The sequence below is a fragment of the Delphinapterus leucas genome, chromosome X (genome assembly GCF_059928025.1).
Source record: "Delphinapterus leucas isolate spDelLeu-1000000601 "Yukka" chromosome X, BTC_Dleu_Yukka2, whole genome shotgun sequence".
Classification (NCBI taxonomy): Eukaryota; Metazoa; Chordata; class Mammalia; order Artiodactyla; family Monodontidae; genus Delphinapterus; species Delphinapterus leucas.
The window spans coordinates 130,688,590-130,703,376 of record NC_143150.1 but is presented as its reverse complement, the minus strand read 5'-3'; the positions used below and the strand labels follow the sequence as shown (position 1 = coordinate 130,703,376).

Here is a 14,787-nt window from a genome sequence, read left to right as displayed (position 1 = left end):
GCCCAGGTCCGGGAAGATCCCACATGCCGCGGAGCGGCTGCGCCCGTGAGCCATGGCCGCTGAGCCTGCGTGTCCGGAGCCTGTGCTCCGCAACGGGACAGGCCGCGGCAATGAGAGGCCCGCGTACCGCAAAAAAAAAAACAACTTAAATACGAAGTAAAAATCATTTTTTAATCCTTCACTCATCATATATGCTACATGGAATTTTTAAATAAATCACCGTCCCTACAGGGGTCTGGCGTTTTACACTATCCACCCCTCTCTCTGGACTCTGATTTGCTGTGCTAGCCCTTATTTATGTTACCATTCTGCAGTAGGCGGCACGCTACTCCACTGTGGCAAAGGAAGGAGTTGAGAGTTTGAGGGCTGCTTTACGGGGTTCCCTCACAGAAAACGTTAGGTTAGCGGCTCTTACCTCCGAGACACAAAGAACAAGGTTCTCATGAGGTTGAGGAAGAAATAACCAGATGCCAGATTCGTGCAAAGTTAAGAAAATGATCATAGTTGCTTGGTATTAAAGGAAAACTAGACGGAAAAAACTAGAAGGAAAATTACTGTTAACAGTAATAAAGGTGACTGGTGAGCACTGGGAAAACAGATCCTAACGGTCAAAAGGGAATAATACACTGAAAAGCCAGAAAAAAGCAAGATGCAAACTAACACCCATAGTTGGCTATACAGGGATACGGGTAAAACTACAGGTGTCCTGAGGCCTCCTAAAGGAGAGGCTAGGTGCTGATTCAGGTGCAGGTATGATACTCCAAGGCCATCAGAAGAACTTTCTTAGAGGGTTATTAGAAGCAGGGAGAACCCTATGAACGCAGGTAAAAAAAAAAAAATTAACTAACAGTAGTGTTGAGAGAACAGCAGGCACGAGAAAGCAACAAAGGCAAAACTTCTTTTCTCGTAGAGCCACTGATTCATGAAAAAACTCAAAGAGGGCAGGAAAACCAAGCAAGTGACGAAAAGGGACTTTGAGGGCAGTTTTGCTTCCCAGCAAGGATAGCTCCCCACTGCACTTTAAACTGCCTTTCAGCCAGAGAACCATAGGTCCATTGAGGGCCTTCAACGTTTTAAGGTAAATAAACGGAGATCCATGCCTTTTGCTACTCAGATGGGAAAAACATGTTTTCACCCAGCCTACACAGCCTTAGAGCCAGCAAAGGCTGACATGAAACATTTGTTTTTTCTTTTCTTCTAAACCATTTATTCTGCTGAAGGAAGAGGATACAACGTGCTAATGATGGTTTAGATGTCATGTTAGCTTCCATCTTTAAAAAAAAAATCACTTTACTTCTAGTGTATAATCTGTCGAACAATTTGAGATCCTTCAAGAAGAAACTCTCCACAGCAGCTAAACATTTTTCGGGGAAAAATGTTCTTAAAGCAGCTGTGGTGTGAAGACAAAGATGCATAGAGCTAACTTTTTGAAAAATTTCAGTTCCATCCCCCCTTTTTTTTCCCTTAAAGCTGATAAAAGGCAGTTCTGAAAGAAACAAACTTCTCTTTAAGACACTTTTTCATGTATTTTACTGTGAGCCAGAGAAGATTCTTTGAAAATCCCATTTTGGAATCAGTATGTTTGAAAAAAAAAACAACACTAAAAACAAACAAAAACAGAAATGCCAGCCCCCTGAAAAGTTCTACTGAGGTGTCTCACCGTCCACAGAAGAAATTAAGAAGACCAAAGCTCCAAAATACAAAATTATAAGATAACATTTGGAAGGAAGAAAAGAAAGCATACATGCATGTTTTAAAATTTCATTTTCTCTTCTTGTGACCAAGCCAAAAAAAAAAAAAAAAAAGAAAAAGAGTTTCCTTGTAAATTGCATTTTGTTACTCACTTCATACTGAGAAACATTTATACATGTTCTCCCAGGTGATTTGCAGTCATCTACACGGTCATTGGGATTAAAAATGACAGTGGTTTCCAAACAAGAAGAAAATGAAGCACACAAAAGTGTACTCACTTCAGATAAGGGAGGAAAAACAGGTTGAAATGAAAAAAAGAAAAAAAAAAGAACGAAAGATATAAAATCATGCACCAAGGTCGAGCTTTGAAAAAAAACAAAAAATACCTTCATCTTCACCACGGTCATTACTGGTTATACCATCAGCGTTTTTCTTTGTGTTGGCTCCTGGTGTCATATTGAGAAGGAAAATAAAGGGAAAAAAGAGAATTCAAAAACAACAGGTTTGCAAAAAAGTCAGAAGAAAGAGAGCTACTACCCCAGTAAAAGAAAAAAAAATAATGTCATACAAAAAGTTGAAATCTGTTACATTTGGATTTCAAAAACATGAAATAGGGAGATGCAAAATGCATATAAACATAAATATGTCAAGAAGAACAAATTCAAAATGTTACTTGCAAAAAATATTAGATACTCTGTGAAAATGCAGTTTGAGGGTTAAAATGATACTACTGCAAAAAAAAAAAACTAATGTGAGTTGAAAAAAAAAGAAAATTATTTTAAAAAGGGTTTCCCACATTTTATAAATAAATGCACATGAAGTATTCAAATGTTCCTCTAGTTTTAACATGTTATAATCTAGATAAATTTTTGAAATGTCACTGATACAGTTTGCTTAGGAAATTCCATAATGTAAGAAGAAACACATTTAAACAATAAACATGAAAGAACTTTAATCAAAATATCTTAAAACCAACATTAGTTTCATGCATAAGAACTTAAAAGCACACTTATAATAAAAATCAGAAATGTCGCTACTTTATTTAAAACATGAAGACTCATCTATCCCCAGTAGCTAGAGAATACTGCACATTATTTATTCCTTTTGTCTACTGTAAACAAACTACCACTTTCAATAAGTATTTCTGAAGTCAAGATAAAACAGTATAAATAATTTTTTTCTGTGTTTGAAACACTTATTAAATATTGCTTGAATGTTATTTTTATTTGTATAAATAAATAAATAAATGAATTCACCTACCTGGATGACCTGAAACATAAACCGCCTTGAAATTTCCATGTAGGCAAAATGAACAGAGGGTCCCTTAACCACGCCAAAAAAAAATGGAAAAAAGGTAAAAAACAAAACTCTCCTATGCTCTCTGTATGCAGTGTGCCATTTTGGTTTTTCTATTTTCCAGATACAAGAAGCTAAAACATTCAATACCACTTGAGGTGTTTAATTAGCTCAACTGCCTTCTTTTTATAGACAGGCACAGCCCACAGGTATGCCTATGGCACTTCTGGATAACTCGAATTGTGGCCATCAGTTAAAATGGTCTTTGCCTTCCTCCACGGATACATGGGTTAAGGGAGAGGAAATTTAGTCACTATCACCCACAACACTTGTGGCTGGAAAGCTTCCTTCAGTTCTACATACCTCAGAGGGGCTTAAACATATTTTGAAACCAAGATCTGCCGTTGCTGGTTTTATAGCTCAGTACGGGTTGATTATGGTCAATTTCATGTGGATAAACAAACAGAACTGGGATGGTAGGTGGAAACCGGATCCCTTGTGTTTGTTGATTTTTGAGATTTAAATTTTCCCACTGTAGACAATTTCAAGTTACCAATCTAATCTAAAGTCATTGACAAGACCTTGGAAAAGAAAAGCCCAAGACCCTTTGAAACTCAAGCCTCCTACCAGTTTCACGTCATCTACTTGAAAGTAGAATGGAGTCTTCTAGGAGACCACCTGTTTTCCTTACAGCACGTTCAAGTCCCATCTTTTAGAAGGTACCATGACACAAACGTGTCTGCCTATTATAGTCATCAGCTTAACATGGAAATCAATTCACGTCCAAGAATTCCACTGTGCTGAAAGAACTTAAAACAAACTAAAAAAGAAAAAAAAAATCTCATCAATTTAGCTCCATTGTCTTTTGGGCTGTTTTGGTCAGAGTTTATCAATATAAAACTGATTTCAAAGCTATCTCATGGGCTGAATTTATGGCAAAATCATGTTAAGAAGCGTATAAGAAATGCCCTTCTCAGAGAAACAGGCTACACGGATGACAGAACTAAAATCCTTCTCATTTCTGAAAAACATTTCAATTTTTTGAAGATTTTCTATGTTTGTAGAGAAACAGGTCACCTCTTTCATTAAAAAAGAGAAGACACTAGAAAAATAAAGGTGTAGTCAAAACACATGCAGTGGATTAGGGGAGAGAAAATGTTGTCTGATGAAGCTGATTCCCTCCTAGAAAATGTGCCCCTTTAAAAAGTTTGACCGGGGCTTCCCTGGTGGCGCAGTGGTTGAGAGTCCGCCTGCCGATGCAGGGGACACGGGTTCGTGCCCCGGTCCGGGAAGATCCCACATGCCGCGGAGCGGCTGGGCCCGTGAGCCATGGCCACTAAGCCTGCGCGTCCGGAGCCTGTGCTCCGCAACGGGAGAGGCCCCAACAGTGAGAGGCCCGCGTACCGCAAAAAAAAAATAAAAAAGTTTGACCAACTCTTCTGAGCACCAGCCTTCCCACAGCAGTCGGCATTAAGAAAGGTCTTTAATTAGGACTCCATACCTGGACTTTGCCTTTCCCACGAGCCTGTCCTAATATCCCTGCCTTCTTCTGGATTTTCTTCTTATAAAACTCTTCTGTCTTCCCGGCTGCAGCTGGAAACTCAGGCGCATGATCGCTGGACTGGCTCAAACCCAAACAAAGGCCTTTCTACAAGGTCTGGGGTGAGTTAAATGCCAGAGCTCTTTCCCAAGACCCAATTCTCAATGTCTTCAGGCTCACCATCAGTGCGTGAAATTTGAGTAATCTGAAATTCTCCCCGGGGGCAGGAGGAGAGGCAGTATTCAAGGAGACTTCCCTCCAAAGATGGAGGAAGACGTTCTAAAGATTGACGGTGCTTTGAAAATTGGTATAACCTAGATACATCACTGATTAAATGGTAATCCAGGGTAGTCTCTTTGACTCTTTACCAAACTCCTTTGTTCAACCAAGTGTGATTTTTAAGGGCTCTGCTGAGGTATAATTTTAAATCATAAAATCAACTCATCAAGGTGTCAAGTTCAAGGATTGTTTTCTTAGTCAATGTATGGAGTTGTGCAACTAGCAGCATAATCCGATTTTAGAATATTTCCTTCACCCCAAAATGACTGCTGGTGCGCAACTGCCGACATTTCATGTGCCTAACCTCGGTCTCACTTAGTCAACTGGTGACTTAGTCTAGATTTGCCATTTCTGTGCATTTCCCATAAATAAATTCATATAGTATGTAGCCTTTTGTGTCTTGCTTCGTTCACTCAGTATAATGTTCTCAAAGTCCATCCGTGTTGTAGCCTGCATCAGTATTTCCTTCCTATTACTCATACAGATGAATAAGTCTACTGTATGGCTACACCGCATTTTGTTTATCCACTCATCTGCTGACCGACACGCCATCTGTCTTATTTCCACTTGGTGGCCAGTATGAATAACGCTGCTATGAACATTTATATGCAATATTTTTTATGGATGTATATTTTCTTGGGCGTACATCAAGGAGTGGAATTGCTATGTCACATGGCGCATTTATGTTTAGTACTTTAAGAAACTGACAGACTGTTTGCCAAATCAGCTGTATCACCGTATATCCCCATCAGCAGTATATGCAGGTTCCACTCTCTCCACCTCCTACCCAAGACGTGTTATTATCTGTTTGATTATATGCATCCTAAGAGGTGTCAGACGGTGCCTCGCTGTGGTTTTAATTTGCATTTCGCTAATGACTTAATCACACCAAGGATCTTCTCCTGTACTATCTTCTTTGGCGGGATGGCTATTCAAATATTTTCCCCATTTTTTAAATTGGGTTCTTTGTTCCTTACTCTTGAACTGTAATTATATTTTTTAGAGACAGGTCTTTTTCCAGAAAGATGATGTGCAAATCTTTTCTCCCGGTCTGTGTCTTCTCTTTTGATTTTCTCAATGGTGTTTTCTGAAGTGCAAAATTTTTTAATTCTGATGAAGTCTAACTTACCGACTGGTTTTTTTTTTAAAGCTTGTGTTTTTGATATCACATCTAGGAAATTCCACCTAGTGAAAGGCCCTGAAGATTTCATGTTTTTTCCTAGATGTTTAAAAGTTTTACTTCTTATACCTTTCATTTATTTTGAGTCAATGTTGGCATATGATATGAGGGAAGGTTTGAAATGCATCCTTTATTCAATTGTCTCAGCACCACGTATTGAAGACACTCTTTCCTCAGTGAATTGCTGTGACACTACTCTTGCGATTCAATTGCATATAAACGTGAGGGTTTATTTCTGAACTCTTTAATTATATCCCCTTCTATATTTCTATTTTTTAATATTTATTTAATTTATTTATCTGGTTGCACCTGGTCTTAGTTGCAGCTGGCAGGCTCCTTAGTTGTGGCATGTGAACTGTTAGTTTTGGCACGTGGGATCTAGTTCCCTGACCAGGGATGGAACCCGGGCCCTCTGCATTGGGAGCTTGGAGTCTTAACCACTGTGCCACCAAGGGAAGTCCCCCCTTCGATATTTCTATCCACATGAGTACCCTACTGTCCGAGCTTTAGAGTACGTTTTGAAACAGGGAAAGGCAAGTCCTCCAACTTTCTTCTGCTTTTTCAAGATAGTTTGGTTTTTCTAGGTGCTCCGCCACTCCAGGCAAACGTTCCAATGAGCTTGTCGACGGAAGCAAAAAACACCTGCTGAGATTTTGCTGGACATTATTTGCCAAACTACAATTTTAAATTAATTTTATAGAGCAGAGTCTAACCCAGAAACATAATTAGATATCGCCTTTAATGTTCTTGGTATATTGAATTTCCCACCCTTTTGTTCTTTTTTCCATAAGCTGCTGCAATATTTGTTCCCTCAATTATAACTAATTAAATGGCCTAAAAACCCACTGAGTTCTCTTGAGTATCTCATTTAGTTACAATCATGAACTATGTAAACACAGGTGTTGGAGGACACAGGGAAAAAGATTCTGCTGTAATTTATTCCAGGGTAAACCCATCCCGCAGCTGCTGAAAAGGCATTTCAAAGTCCAGACAGGCCATGAGTTTTCTCCTGGTCCCCAAAAGAGCAGAACAATATTCCTTTACATCTAATAATTAGCATCTCCAGCAAACCTCAGTGGGGAAATGGCTCTAAATATTAAAGGGAATACTGAAATAACTTCAAACAAATATATTCCATTATTAAAATTTAAATATGATTTTATAAATAAAAGATCTCAATGTCCCAAGTCCTGAAGGATGTCCATGGTTTTTTATACCTGTTCTTCTGATGTTCCCTTTTAGTGCTTTATCTACATCATTTTCAAAAGTCAAACTATTTAAAATAGTACTTTGTATCATAAATGTAATAGGAACCCTTTGTAGACAATTCGGAAAACGTAGACCAACCAGAGTCAATGAGAAAATAATAGTCTATGGAAAACTTCTAGATGCTGCAGTTAACATTTTGAGGCAGGAAACTAATTTTATAAATGTTCTTTTTAACATACATTAAGTTATGGTGCTATCAAAGTATGCAAATCATGAAATAAAGTCACCAATGGTGTTATGTGATCACGTTATCTACACAATATAAAGAAATGACAGAACCCCCAAAAAACCTTTCCAATTATTGCTCTTAATGCAAGATATCCTATTAAAATGTATTTATCAGCTCATATTTATTATTATTTTTTTTCGGTCCCTTCCAAGGGCAAATTCCAAGTCCTTCTTAATCTTGTTATCTCAAGAAAACATCTTAAAAGAGCCTGTCTGGCTAAATGCATTGTTTTCCATACAGAGGAAGTTGTATACTGGGGTATGGGAGAGAGAAACGCTTTCTTGGCCATCACAGATGTGATTGATTAGTTAGCCACTGGGCCACAGAGGACTACTTCTTTAATGTAATCAATCCTGGTAGGAGACCAGCAAGCAATTAAGATACCCTGGGGCTCACTCCAGCAATGAACTGACTGGGACCTGCCCCACCTCAAGCTGTCCTCATTAGTTTATTCACTGGTACACCCATTCCTCCTGCAAACGTGTACTGACACTTCAAGTACGCTGGCCCCGGCCAGGGGAGGAGAGGCAGCTAAGGCAGACACACCCACCCTGAAGGAGGTCACTCCTATCTGAGATCGACTTGCACAGGATGACTCAGATGGGGCTGATGAATGTCTTCATTCATTTACTCTCTTGGTTGGGAGTTGTCTATGATGGGAAGGTGCTTGCTTGCTGAGGACGTGGTGGGCACCAATAAGTAAGCATGCATGGGTGAGCTAGGGTGAGGGCTCACTTTCTATAAGCAAAGGAGGTGGGCTGCTCTGAGTGGGAGGGGAAGGGGAACAGGGGCAATCAAGACCCCAGGAGAGGGAAGCAGGGCAGGAACCCCACTGGGATACCTCTTCCGTCACCCCTACACCTTGATGATGGGCTGTAACAGAGATAAACACTTGTGGATGAAGAATGTCGCCTACCATATCAGTAAACAAAGGATGCTGCAGCCATCAAACCCTCAGCCACTGGCATCCAGATGGGATTCAGGATGGAGACAAGTTGGAAACTCGCCCAAGACAGTTAATGGGATATCAAAGGAATGACTTCAGTCAGCCCAGACTCTTGCATCTTCCCATACATAGAAAAATGCTAAATCCATTAACTTGAGATGTCTGGTTTTCATTAATTAACAGTCATCTTTTGATGCTCTGACTACCTGGTCTTTGTTGCAAAAACTCCTATACATCCAGGCTCCTCCCCTACCTCTTTGGGGCAGCCCCTCAGAGCTATCTGAGTTGCTGTGTCCCACACTTAAGCTCTCAGAAAGTCTGCCAAAGAAAACGTAATTCTCAACTTTTAGGTTGTGCATTTTTCAGTCCACACTCTCCACACACGAATCATAACATATGCTCTAACCTCCACGTTCACATTAATTAGCACAGTGAATCTCAAAGACAACATGAAACATTTTATCTGTGGGTCCATCCAATGTATGTGCCGCTTGAAAACTTGGCACCTACAGAAAAGTTCAACTTCTGCACTTGAAGAAATCAGCATAGCTGACCTACTCCTTCATGTTTGCTTCTCCCTGAAATCAGAATATCTAAACAAGACCAAGTTACATGACTAACAAAAATATGTGTACATCTGGGAAGCTTGTCTAATGGAACCTTCAATAAAGGGATTCCCTGAAACCAGAATTTGGAATGATTTATCTCTTTTTTTTTTTATACATGCCATGGCAATGCAGGAAGATCACGTTTGTGATCAGCCCTGAAGGCCACTCTTTCATAACGTGGGAGAAGGGTTTTGCTGACCAGAAAGCCTTAGAAAAAACAACACCTACAAGGGGGGTGTATGGAAATTTATGGCCCTAAAGTCATCAGCAGAGTCATACTTTGAAAAAAAAAGTTCAGAAAGCTATCTCTGAATTTGAAGATCTCTGCCCCAGAATATATAAAGAGATATAGAATCACGGAGTTATAGGATGTAGTTGATTGGCAAAAGTTCCCCAATTTTACAATCCTCCCTGTGATTTTGTGTTCCCACCATTTGGATCTTGAAAGGTTTTATGATTTGTTTTTCCAACAGAAAAAAAATGATGATGGACCAGTTCCAAGCCTGGGACCCCAAGGTCCCCATACCTGTGGAGTTCATAATCCACGTGTGTCAGTCAAGCACAGATGAGCATCCTTGTTGAGAAAGACCTTGCCCAGTGGGCACCTGTGACCTGCAAGCTGATCCCAGACACAAGAACCTCCCAGCTGAGGACACTCAAGATTTCCAACCCAAAGCACCATGCACTAAATAAAGGATGATTTAAAAAGCTGAGATTTGGTATACAAACAGCTCATACAACTCAATAACAAAAAACCGAAAAACCCAATGGAAAAATGGGCAGAAGACCTAAATACACTTTTCTCCGAAGAAGACATACAGATGGCCAACAGATGCTCTGAAAAAGAAACAAGGGCTTTTTCTACTCAGGAAAATCTGCATCAGGCAACACAAAGCAAATATTTATTTAAGAAGAATCTTTCTAGAAATACAAATAGACAAAAGGCACATGAAAAGATGCTCAACATCACTAATTATTAGAAAAACACAAATCAAAACTACAGTGAGGTATCACCACACACCAATCAGAATGGCCATGACCAAAATGTCTACAAACAATAAATGCTGGAGAGGGTGTGGAGAAAAGGGAACCCTCCTACACTGTTGGTGGGAATGTAAATTGGTGCAGACACTATGGAAAACTGTCTGGAAGTTCCTCAACAAACTAACGGTAGAGCTACCATATAATCCAGCAATCGCACTCCTGGGCAAATATCTGTAGAAAACTCGAATTCGAAAAGATACATGCCCCCCAGTGTTCAAGGCAGCACTATTTACAATAGCCAGGACATGGAAGCAACCTAATTGTCCATCAACAGAGGAATGGATAAAGAAAATGTAGTACATGTATACAATGGAATATTACTCAGCCATAAAAAAGAAGAAAATAATGCCATTTCCAGCAACATGGATAGACCAAGAGACTGCCATACTAAGTGAAGTCAGAGAAAGACAAATATTATATAACATCATTTATATGTGGAATCTAAAAAATACTACAAGTGAATCTGTATGTCAAACAGAAACAGACTCACAGACGCAGAAAACAAACTTACGGTAACCAAAGGGAGAAGCGGGTAGGGATAAACTAGGAGTACGGGACCAACAGATACAAACTGCTATACATAAAATAGAAAAGCAACAAGGATTTACTTTATAACACAGGGAACTATACTCAATATCTTGTAATAACCTATAATAGAAAATCATCTAAAAAATATAGATGTTTATATATATATACTATATCTGAATCACTTTTCTGTACACCTGAAACTAACACAATATTGTAAATCAACTATACTTTAAAAAAAGAAAAGGAAAAAAAGAATTCTGCCGCTTAATTTACCTTGGATTGTCATTTCAGGAAAATTAAAGGCATATTTTTGCAATTACAGTAAAAATAGGTCTAATTCTTTCTAACATTCTGGCACTTCAAAATGCCTCACTGCAATAATGGGAATAGTAAGCGCAGTGGGTTCTTTTCGTGGGTGGGGTATGTTTACTTTCTCTCTGACTGGCTTTGGAAGCAGATGGAGAAAAATATGAATAATAATTTTCCTTTCTTGTTTAGCTGGAATTAGGAAGCACTGATTTCACACTTTGCCTGGTAGGAATCAAAATAAATCTAAAACTTTATAGGTGTCTGATATATGTCTATGCTTCCTATTAAAATCTCAGGGCACTGCACAGACTTCCATAAGCATTTTTTTTTTTTTTTGGCTGCACTGGGTCTTCGTTGTGGTGCACGGGCTTCTCATTGTGGTGGCTTCTCTTGCTGCAGAGCACGGGCTGTAGGAGCGTAGGCTTCAGTAGTTGTGGCTCGTGGGCTCAGTACTTGTGGCACACGGGCTGAGTTGCTCCGCGGCGTGTGGGATCTTCCCGGACCAGGGCTCGAACCTGTGTGCCCTGCGTTGGCAGGCTGATTCCCAACCACTGCGCCACCAGGGAAGCCCCCATAAGCAGTTTTTGTTATGAACTGTGCTACTGAAATATTTCTGCTCACAGGAATGATAGACAGATCCAATTAGATTTACATCAATCTCCCCCAATTTTATTAGCACTTTTACCTGATAGAATGTATTCCCCCTAACAGTCTCTGTGAGTTTGAGATTAAATGACAATGTATTTAAAACTGGAACTAATTTAGTATTGAATTATGCTTGACGTTTTTTATGCATCTTTATTCAGAAAAAGCGTGTTGAAAATGAAATTGGCTTTGGTTTGCCCTGAGACACCTCTTGAAATATAGTTGTACTAAAAAAAAATAAACAATAAACCTGTGTGTGTGTGTGTGTGTGTGTGTGTGTGAGAGAGAGAGAGAGAGAGAGAGAGAGAGAGAGAGAGAGAGAATACACACACACATTCTTGCCAAGAGAGTCTGGAAGATTTTCCGTGGTTTTCCTAGTGTTAACTGTGATCAAAAGCTTCTTTATGTAGCCAGAACACACACCACTGATAATGGGTGAAATCTCTATATGAGTTTTTGGTGTGGAGGGCAAGAATTACGAGGAACTGGAAGCTTCAGCTTATTCTCCTTTTTCTGTCTAGGTAAAAGAATAAACTGAAAACGATGGATACGTAAGTATGTATAACTGAATCACTTCGCTCTATGCGTGGAACTGACACAACGTTGTAAATCAACTGTACTTCAACAAAATAAATAAATATTTATTTTTTAAATTTTAATAAATTTTAATTTATTAAGTTAATAGATTTTAATTTATTAAAATTAAAAATTTTAATAAAATTTTTAATTTTATTCTTTTATTAGAATAAAGTGCCTGCCTCAAAAGTGGCTTGTCTATCTTTACCAGGCAAATCCCTCAAGCGGTCTTTGACTTTCCTTCACTCTGCGTCTAACATGGGGACCTAGCAGGCAATCACGTCCTCAGAATCAAATGAAGTCTAGATTTGTACAAAATCATCCCACTCTTCAATGCCTGACCCTGTGGAGCCAGAAGATGCAAATGATATGACCCCAGTTAAAGGCCCCAAGAAATAGATATTTTTTAAGAATCACAAAGTCACTGAGGAGTCTTTGGAATGTATGATCGTTATTACTTCAGATAAGGACTACGGCCACTTCATCCACTTTTGAACTTAGCTGACTGGCCACCATAGAGCTGTCCCTTGTTCTGCTCAGTTAGAAACTAAAGGATGTACTGATATAAACAACAGAGATGTCAACCAGAAAACAAACTTAAGGGAAATGACTCTCAACCCTTTTCTTTTTCTTTTTTTTTTTGGCTGCGTTGGGTCTTCACAGCTGCACGCGGGCTTTCTCTAGTTGCGGCGAGCGGGGGCTACTCTTTGTTGTGGTGCGCGGGTTTCTCATTGCGGTGGCTTCTCCTGTGGAGCACGGGCTCTAGGTGCCCGGGCTTCAGTAGTTGTGGCACGTGGGCTCAGTAGTTGTGGCACATGGGCTTAGTTGCTCTGCAGCATGTGGGACCTTCCCGGACCAGGGCTCGAACCCATGTCCCCTGCGATGGCAGGAGGATTCTTTGCCACTGCACGACCAGAGCACTCATTCACATTCACACACACACACAGACATACACACACACACACACTCAGCCATGTGTACACGCAGACTGGCACACAGCCTCCTAACACCCCAACATACACCTCCATCAAAGAGGTCGTTTTAGATCAGAAATGTGTCTGGTTCCCCAGCATGCTTGATATTTGTAAACCAAAGCCAATGTGACGGTTTTCCCTTAAAAGTACATGCCTCCTTTTCCTATTAACACCTTAATTTTGTTTCTGTGTTATAGAAAATTAACATTCCTGTACTTGGTACTAACTACCGTGTGACTAGAGTGGAATAAAAAAAATGGGAACATCAACACAGAATATGAAGTACCCAAATATTTATGGTGACTAAGCAAAACACTACCAGGATTACACCCTAAAATAATGAAGACTAGGAAAGCATTATACTCTTTCCTTTAATCCAATCGTCAGGAACTTTCTGAAGGGGGAGCTTAAAAGAATCACTTAACCAGAAATACCTTGCCTAAGAATCTACTGGTTCCTTAGTAAGATGTGAACGCTGCCTTGCGCACAGCCAGTGATTCGTAAGCGCTGGCTCATATGAGTGCCAGGTGGTGTTGTTTTAATGGCTCCCCAAGTATTTACTGCATGTTTCTGCCTCCCAGATTCTCTTACTAGATTCTGAGGCTGTGATCCATCTAAATCTCCCTCCTGGGACTCACTGTCTAACTTCGAAAACCTCAGAACGCCCAGTGCAAGTACCAGCAGCTGTATGGCATGCACCCCAGGGTCTACTCCACAGCAGGAAACCACCCCTCGATTCATGTGTTCCAGCAATGTTTCGTGGGTGTCCCTGAGGACACTATGCCTTGCATGACAATTACATGGGCGTGTCACTTATATGCCCCACAGTCCCCAAGGATGGCAGGTGTATACAGACTCTTTCCTGGGCAACCAAATCCACTTAGCAGAGGAAGACCCTGATCAGGGAGGTGCCAGCACAGTGCTGTGTTAGCATTAAGCGAATCATAATCACTTGTTTTCTACAGGACTCAAGGCTGATGACATGGAAGGCAAGATGTTTTTTTAAGCAAAATCCCATTTGGATTTTAAATGCAAGATATTTGCAAAGTATTTTCATGGATATCGTACATTGGGATGCTCGAAGCATCCTTGGGAATTACAGACGAAGGTTTGTGATCTGCACTTTTTGCTTTTTTTTTCTCTCATAAACTTAGATTTTAGGGGAGTTTCACATGTCAAGAAAGATTGTAAAGACAGTAGAGAGAGCTGCCATATACCTCATACCTCTCTTATTAACATCTGGTCCATGTGTTATAATGAGTGAGCCAATACTGAAATATTATAATTAACTGAAGTCCATACTTTATTGAGGTTTCCTTCATTTTTACCAAATATCCTTTATTATTTTTTTTCTGTCACAGGATCCTACATTCTATTTTACTCATTATGTCTCCTTAGATTCTTCTTGGCTATGACAGCTTCAGACTTTTCTTGTTTCTTCTGACCTTGACACTTTTGAAGAGCTCTCACCAGGTGTTTTGTAGAGTATCTCACAATTGGTTTTTGCTTTTTTTTTTCTTGACGTTTTTCATGACAAGACTGGGGTTGTGAATTTGGGGAAGGAAGCCTGGAGGTCAAGTGTCCTCATCGCATCATATCAAGGGTGCATGTTCTCAATATGACTTATCACTGTGAATGCTGACCTTGATCACCTGGCCAAAGTCACATCTGT

At 39.8% G+C, this 14,787-nt stretch overlaps 1 protein-coding gene across 1 annotated transcript in view; it reads right to left on the bottom strand.

The window, feature by feature from the left end:
* Positions 1-14,787, bottom strand: part of NLGN4X (neuroligin 4 X-linked) — a 206,787-nt gene that overhangs the window by 133,165 nt on the left and 58,835 nt on the right. The gene's annotated exons all lie outside the window — the stretch shown is intronic.